Here is an 8317-nt window from a genome sequence, read left to right as displayed (position 1 = left end):
ACCCAACCCTAACCTAATCCTAACCCAATCCTAACCCAACCCAACACTAACCTAACCCAACCCAAACCTAACTCAATCCTAACCCAACCCAACACTAACCTAACCCTAACCCTATATCTTTAACCCTAACCCAACCCAACACTAACATAACCCTAACACTAACCCTAGCCTAACCCCTAACCCAATCCTAACCCAACCCAACAGCAACCTAACCTAAAAAACCTAACCCAATCCTAACCCAACCCAACACTAACCTAACCCTAACCCAACTATATTCTTAACCCTAACCCAACACTAACCTAACCTAACCCAATCCTAACCCAACCCAACACTATCCTAACCAAACCCAACACTAACCTAACCTAACCCAACTATATCCTTAACCTAACCCAACCCAACCCTAACCCAACCCTAACCCAACCCAACACTAACCTAACCCTAATCCAACTATATCCTTAACCTAACCCTAAACCTAACCCAACCCAACACTAACCTAACCCAACCCAACACTAACCCAATCCTAACCCTAACCCTAACCATAACCCTAACCCAACCCAACACTAACCCAATCCAACACTAATCTAACCTAACCCAACTCTATCCATAACCCTATCCCAACACTAAACCTAACCCAACCGTAACCCAACCTCAACTCTAACCCAAACCTAACCTTAACAATCACCCAACCCTAACCTAACCCAACCCTACTCTAACCCAACCCTAACCCAAACCCAACTCTATCCTTAACCCTATCCCAACACTAAACCTAACCCAACTGTAACCAAACCTCAACTCTAACCCTAACCCAACCCTAACCTTAAAACTAACCCAACCCTAACCCAACCCTAATCCTAAACCAACTCAATCCTTAACCCTAACCCAACCCTAACTCAACCCTAACCCTAATCCAACCCTAACCCAACCCTAACTCAACCCTAACCCCAATCCAACCCTAACCCAACCATAACTCAGCCCTAACCCTAATCCAACCCTAATACAACCCTAATCCAACCCCAACTCAACCTTAACCCTAATCCAACCTTAATCCAGCTCAAACCCAACCCTAACCCTAACCCAACCCCAACTCTAACACAACCCTACCCCTAACACCAACCCAACCCTAATCCAACACTAACCCTAACCTAACTATATCCTTAACCCTAACCCTAGCTTCAACCCAACCCTATTCACAACCCTAACCATATCCTTAACCCTAACCACACCCTAACACCAACCTAACCCTAACCCAACCTAACCAACCCAACCTAACCTAACCTAACACCAACCCAACCCTAACCCTAACCCTAACCCTAACCCTAACCCTAACCCCAACCCCAAACCCAACCCAGCCCCAACTCTAAGCCTCACCTAACACTAAACCAACCCTAACCCTAACACCAACCCTAATCCAACACTAACTTTAACCCTAACCCAACTCTATCCTTAATCCTAACCCAACCCTGACCCTAACTCTAACCCAGCACTAACCTAACAGGAGCGTTCCGTGGTTCTACGGTTGGTTTGGGTAGCCTGTTGAGGCTAGGGGGCAGTATTTTGACTTTTGGATTAGAGTGCCCAGAGTAAACGGCCTCCTACTCTTTCCCAGATGGGAATATATGCATATTATTACTGGTGGGTAGAAAACACTCTGAAGTTTCTAAATCTGTTTGAATTATGTCTGTGAGTATAACGGAACTCATATGGCAGACACAAACCTGAGAAGAAATCCAAACAGGAAGTGAGATCTCAATATAGAAAACAGTGCCACATCCACAAGATGTCACCGTCTGTAGATTCTGGTTGTATGATTCTACTATGAAGGGGTGGCTCATAATAGCTCTTTTTGGTGGGTGGTCTGGTAGAAAGCCTCGGTCTCGTTGCGCGCGGTCTCGAGAGAGAGTGTACTTGCGTTTCTGTTGAAGGAATTTAATTCCTCTGTTTCAATTCCCAATTAAAATTGAACACTCTGTCAATTCATAAGGATTTGTAAGACCCTTATTTTATAGGAATGGACAGAGTCCCACTCTTAAAGTCAAGTAACAGCCTTTATTCAAGAGAGTACTGAGTACATACACATTTTACCACAAGTTATAAACTGAAAATGACGTCAGCGTTTTCTAAATGTTCCGTCTCTTCTTGACACTGGTAGAAAGGCTCTATAGATCTCAAGCCTTCCCTCCTCACCTAGAGCCAAGGTCAGTCAGTGTAGATAAGCATTCTAGACAGTCTGGAGATAGTTCATTCATTTGTTCCAATGAACAGACCGTCATTGTTCTAAACTCTTGACTACATTATATTCAATACTGGGAGCAAGAGAGAAAATTCATACATGTACAGTAACATAATAGTATTCTGATTAGCACATATACCGTAACATAATAGTATTCTGATTAGTCAGTCCTGATTGAAATGTATACATAATTAGTCATCATTGATAAAAATTCCCTTAACATATCCACCCTTTGATTAAATATTATACATCCAATCACACATTGTAGTTATATTGTAATATTAAAAAGCCCATTTCTATTTTTATTAGAGATAGTTCTTGTCATCAAAACATCACCTAAACATAACCCAACACTTGCATTCGCCATAATTGTTTCTCAGGCCTACATCAGAATCATAACTCTTCTTATCAGGATATTCGTTACAATCATAAAAAAACAGTCTATTATTGAAACGGGATACAACCTAGCCTCCCTAAACATCAAAAATGGTCTCTTCAAACATAAATTCCCCGCAACTGAAGGATCCAGATTCATCCACTTGTCCTGTAGACAATCAGCACTCCGCGGGTCAGAACCTGGAATCCCCTGGTACCTCACCATCTATTGTCATCGATTTCTCCAGAGTCCTGGAAATAAGGCCTCATACACAGGGAATTAGACAACAGCCCCATAAAACTAAATTCACACAGGTGAATGTAGCCCATAATACAGTGATCATAATATTATTTTTTTTCGAACATACTATCAAACCCAATTAGTCAGAGAAGTATCCACCCCAGAGTTTTCTGCCAACCCGTGAGCCAGGGTGGTCAAACCAGCTGAGGCTTTGGGCACTGATTCGTCCGGAGCTCAATAATCACGCATACTTCTCCCTTTTCAGCCAATAACATATCTAATGCAATTATATTCTGCCAAGCCATCAGGCTGGTTGCTTCAGTCTGTTCTGCAAAACCTTTAATAGCATCTCTGGTATACTTGTTAAAGCTCTGTTGATTATCATAAATATAATTAATCCAGTCCACGTTCTTATTGAGAGTAGACCACCCGGAAATACTTAACTCTAATCCTGCTAGGATCTGATTTCTTGCTTTGAACTCATCTAGCACCCCCGTGGAACCCCAATGTTATCAATGTATACTTTGTCATCAAGAGACCCGGATGGAGTAACTCTTTTTCCCATTTGGCTAAACTTCATGTCTTGGTGTTGAATGAGTGTGAAAGGCATTCCCAAATGTACAAAGTAGCATAATCCTGTCCAATCTGTCGGTAAAACCTCGCCCTGACATCATTTCCCAAGAGTACTGTACCAAACGGTAATAATCTCCTCCGGTCACTGTAAAGGGAGGAAGTCTTGATTTAAGGGGAACCTGGGGATATAAATAGTGCAATCAATACAACTGTCATTATCTGGCATTCCTGCTTTCGTGAACAGCAAGAGCCAGACACATCTTCACTTCTATGAACAAAAACAGGGGTGATAGGACAGGTAGGATTACCACTCTCCGCATACTCAGGTGGGACGTGCTGTATCAGGAATATGGCACCCACGATAAGACAGCTCAGACGAACAGCGCCCATGTGAAGCCCCACCCTCTCCCCGAGAACACATCATTAGCAAGAGCCAGACACACCTTCACTTCTATGAACAAAAACAGGGGTGAAATGACAGAAAGGATTTTCTTCATTCGAGAGATGGCCTCCGGAATTCTGTTAATTCCAGTTCTCCTCTCGAACACTGTTTATTGTTCGACAGTGTCAGTGTGTCTTACCCTCCCGCCGTGTGACATGAATCCGGGTAGCTCTTTCAGCTAGCTGTCACCAGGAGTCCTTGGTATGGTCTCCCCAACAAGCCTCAGGGACTGGATTGAGTGACTTCACCTGTAGTTCACCTGTAATGCATAAAATCCTGGACATACAGGCTTGGTTAACAAACAGTTTTTCATATGATTTATCTGATTATATCTTTAACTTCTATGCCTATTTGTTAGCTACATTTTTATTTTATTATCTGTTTATTATCCAATAGGCCACTACTTACCCCCTTTTGATACCTGGCTCTGCCCAGGTAACAACCTTATCTACCTTAAATAATGACTTAGGTAGGATTAGTAAATTATCCTTATATTCTGACATTATCATGTATGTCCAATTCTCCCTTGGGCATCCATTCATCCCAATCCTGTATCAATTCTCTGTCCAGTGTCTTATCTAGTTTAAGAAGTATCTGTGCTATTTATATATGTTATTAAATATATATATTTACCCATTTAAACAGTAATTCCTTTCTCCTATCTCTCAAACGCCACTAAGCGTCTCACTGTTTGACTATCTAAAATCATTGATTTTAGAAAAACATGTCTATAAGTGGCAATCTCTAAAGTCCTTACATGTCCTTAATCAATCTATCTTAATCCTTACCAAAATCCTAAATCATCACAGATGTCATATATTCCTGTCAAATGTAATAATATTTAAATAAAAACCTCCTAATGGTCAAACAAAGCCAAAATTAATGCTAACCATATTCAAAATCCTTCTTACACTTACAAGCTCTTTCCTTCAGAGATCCTCAGTATTCTATCTGACAATAACATGAATTTAATATATGAGGCATAGTGTGGAATACCTTATCTACAGTAATTTATCACCCCTAAGAACTAAAACGTATTTTTCTATGTAATTTCCTGCCCTATTGGCTTAATAAGGTGTCCTGTCCAAACCTCAAAGGACCATGTTTTATCTCCCCCTATTTATTCTCAATGATAAATAGGATTATTTTCTGTTGTAATACCAAATCAATAATAGCCCATTCAAAAACTTCACAGCTAATATTTGTAAAACAGAATCCTGAAACACTTTCTCATCAGTGATTCAAACAATAATTCTAACCCCAAACTAAAACTCTAAAATGTGTGGTCAACTAGTAACCCAAATGACCACACATTCATTATACAACTGGCTCTCCCATGAGGCTGATCAGACCCCAAATGATAGCCATGATAAGGTCAATAGGTCATACCGCCCTTTTATAGTCATGTTCCATACCACATTAGACATATTAAAGAACCCTTTATCCTTCAAATAAAAAACATTCACTTGTTAATTAAAACTCATAAAATAAAAACTCATAAAGTTCCATATGTGAGTGTGCCTCTTTAAAATACCTTTGCACTAAAACAAATAGTCCTAACAAATGTTTTATGTCTATATATTTGCAAACATTAATGAATAAACAAAACTTCCAGGGCTTTTTCAATTTGGTCGTTTATGGCCTCAATCGCACCCACTCTCCCCAAGAGATCTAAAAGTGAGACACCTGAACATCAATTTCCCCAGAAGAACTCAAAATGCCTAACTAGCATTCACTATGCTACCTCGATTCAGAAACTGAAAAGTGAACTATAAACTAAACCTAATGATAATTCCCCTTTGACTCAAATCATTAATAATCAGTTTTAAACAACGTCTATGTATATGTTTACTTAAATGAACATGCGACATACATGATACAACCTGTTAACGTGGTGGGTTCGCTTTGGGAACGATCCCTCCCACGTTCAGCTGGAACGTGGCGCATGGAATGCAAAAATATTCTTAGAAATATTTAACCTCCACACATTAACAAGTCCAATAGCTCAAATGAAAGATAAACACCTTGTTCATCTACCCAGCAAGTCAGATTTCTAAAATGTTTTACGGCAAAAACATAGCACATATTTATGTCAAACCACCACCAAAGACACAGCTAATTTGAATAGCCAAGTTGAACAAAATATGCAATCAACAAACGCAGGATTAAAATAAAAATAATTCACTAACCTTTTGAAAATCTTCATCAGATGACAGTAATAGGACATGTTACACAGTACATTTATGTTTTTTTCAATAATATGCCATTTATATCCATAAATCTCTGTTTACAATGACGCCATGTTCAAAAAATGCTACTCAAATGTCCGGACAAATGATGATAGCTCCGTCAGATAACGTCAGATAACAAGCAATACACATCATAAACTTTGACTAAATATACATGTTCTACATATAGATAGAAAGATACACTTCTTCTTAATGCAACCGCTGTGTTACATTTATTTTTAACGTTACAGAATTCGTTCACTAGGCTATAATATGAGAAGGCGCTCAGAAATTAGCATTATGTCTCCTCTATGTTGGAGTTCACAGAAACACAAAATTAACACATAAATATTCCCTTACCTTTGATGTTCTTCGATCAGAAGACGTGGAAGGAGTCATACTTACCAAAAACTGCGTTTGGTTTTCAAGTCTGTGTCTTTGGGTTATCAAACGCGACAAATTCCGGTTGAAATGCAGCCAAAATTCTAGTGGATGCGCATCAAAACTTCAAAATGACATATTATATATCGACTAAACTGGTCAAACTAAGTGCAGAATCAAGCTTTAGGATGTTATAAATGTGCAAAACAAATATCAAAAGTAACTCAAGCTATAATGCATGCATTTTCCCTCTAAATGCCACAACCCATTTTCTCTGTCATTATTTGAGGAACGTTGTGTGTAGTCAACGTAAAATTACACAGTTTTACCTTCAAATCAGCCTGCCTCTGTAAAATACATATTCCCTATTCAGATTGAGTTCTGCTTTAAATTCTATCGACAAAGTAAAACCAACCAAACTTCTCAACTTTCTTTATCCTAACATTTAAACGTACCATGTTCTGTGCTAAATTTATCGTATGTCAGTCGATTCGTAAAAAAATATATCATCCTGGTGGCACAAAACTGTTTCGTATCTCTCAGTTATTCCCTACATTTATTAAGGTTTAGGTGACTTTTCTCTTCTATGATACATTTATTTAAATACGACTCCCATCTCAATACTCCTGACCCCTCCTGTCTCAGACTCCAGTATTTATGCTGCAGTAGTTTATGTGTCGGGGGGCTAGGGTCAGTTTGTTTATCTGGAGTACTTCTCCTGTCCTATTCGGTGTCCTGTGTGAATCTAAGTGTGCGTTCTCTAATTCTCTCCTTCTCTCTTTCTTTCTCTCTCTCGGAGGACCTGAGCCCTAGGACCATGCCCCAGGACTACCTGACATGATGACTCCTTGCTGTCCCCAGTCCACCTGGCCATGCTGCTGCTCCAGTTTCAACTGGCCTGGGCCCTAGGACCATGTCCCAGGACTACCTGACATGAGGACTCCTTGCTGTCCCCAGTCCACCTGGCCATGCTCCTGCTCCAGTTTCAACTGTTCTGCCTTACTATTATTCAACCATGCTGGTCATTTATGAACATTTGAACATCTTGTCCACGTTCTGTTATAATCTCCACCCGGCACAGCCAGAAGAGGACTGGCCACCCCACATATGCTCTCTCTAATTCTCTCTTTCTTTCTCTCTCTCGGAGGACCTGAGCCCTAGGACCGTGCCCCAGGACTACCTGACATGATGGCTCCTTGCTGTCCCCAGTCCACCTGACTGTGCTGCTGCTCCAGTTTCAACTGTTCTGCCTTATTATTATTTGACCATGCTGGTCATTTATGAACATTTGAACATCTTTGTCATGTTCTGTTATAATCTCTACCCGGCACAGCCAGAAGAGGACTGGCCACCCCACATAGCCCGGTTCCTCTCTAGGTTTCTTCCTAGGTTTTGGCCTTTCTAGGGAGTTTTTCCTAGCCACCGTGCTTTTACACCTGCATTGTTTGCTGTTTGGGGTTTTAGGCTGGGTTTCTGTACAGCACTTTGAGATATCAGCTGATGTACGAAGGGCTATATAAATAAATTTGATTTGATTTGATTTGATTTGAATACATTATTCTAGCAGATAATTTTGGGCAAAACAGCGTATAACATCGAAGTTGTCTCGCCATTATTTTGAATTAATTCTTCTTTCAAGTCAACCTAAACAACATATTAAATGTTCAGTTCATATTTTATACAAACACTAGCGACCATATTTTTTCAGGCAAAACATACAAATAGATGAATTACAATCTAAAATCAATTTTTGTCTATCGGTTTCAAAGCTGAGATAAGAACCTAAGTGTCCCGCTATTGAAATGATTGAGTTTCCCCGCCAATAATTAAATCATTATAATTGTCTG

The 8317-nt window shown here is 39.9% G+C and overlaps 1 long non-coding RNA gene across 1 annotated transcript; it reads right to left on the bottom strand.

Moving 5' to 3' along the window:
* Nucleotides 1–2026: 2026 nt before the first annotated feature.
* Nucleotides 2027–8317, bottom strand: LOC127924564 (uncharacterized). The gene is made up of 2 exons (XR_008118264.1): nt 7621–8317; nt 2027–7272 (listed from the first exon to the last, which is right to left on the bottom strand). It is a non-coding gene; the product is annotated as an uncharacterized LOC127924564 (long non-coding RNA).

This window comes from Oncorhynchus keta, unplaced genomic scaffold, assembly GCF_023373465.1.
Source record: "Oncorhynchus keta strain PuntledgeMale-10-30-2019 unplaced genomic scaffold, Oket_V2 Un_contig_4292_pilon_pilon, whole genome shotgun sequence".
Taxonomy (NCBI): domain Eukaryota; kingdom Metazoa; phylum Chordata; class Actinopteri; order Salmoniformes; family Salmonidae; genus Oncorhynchus; species Oncorhynchus keta.
This window is presented reverse-complemented; position numbering and strand designations above follow the sequence as displayed.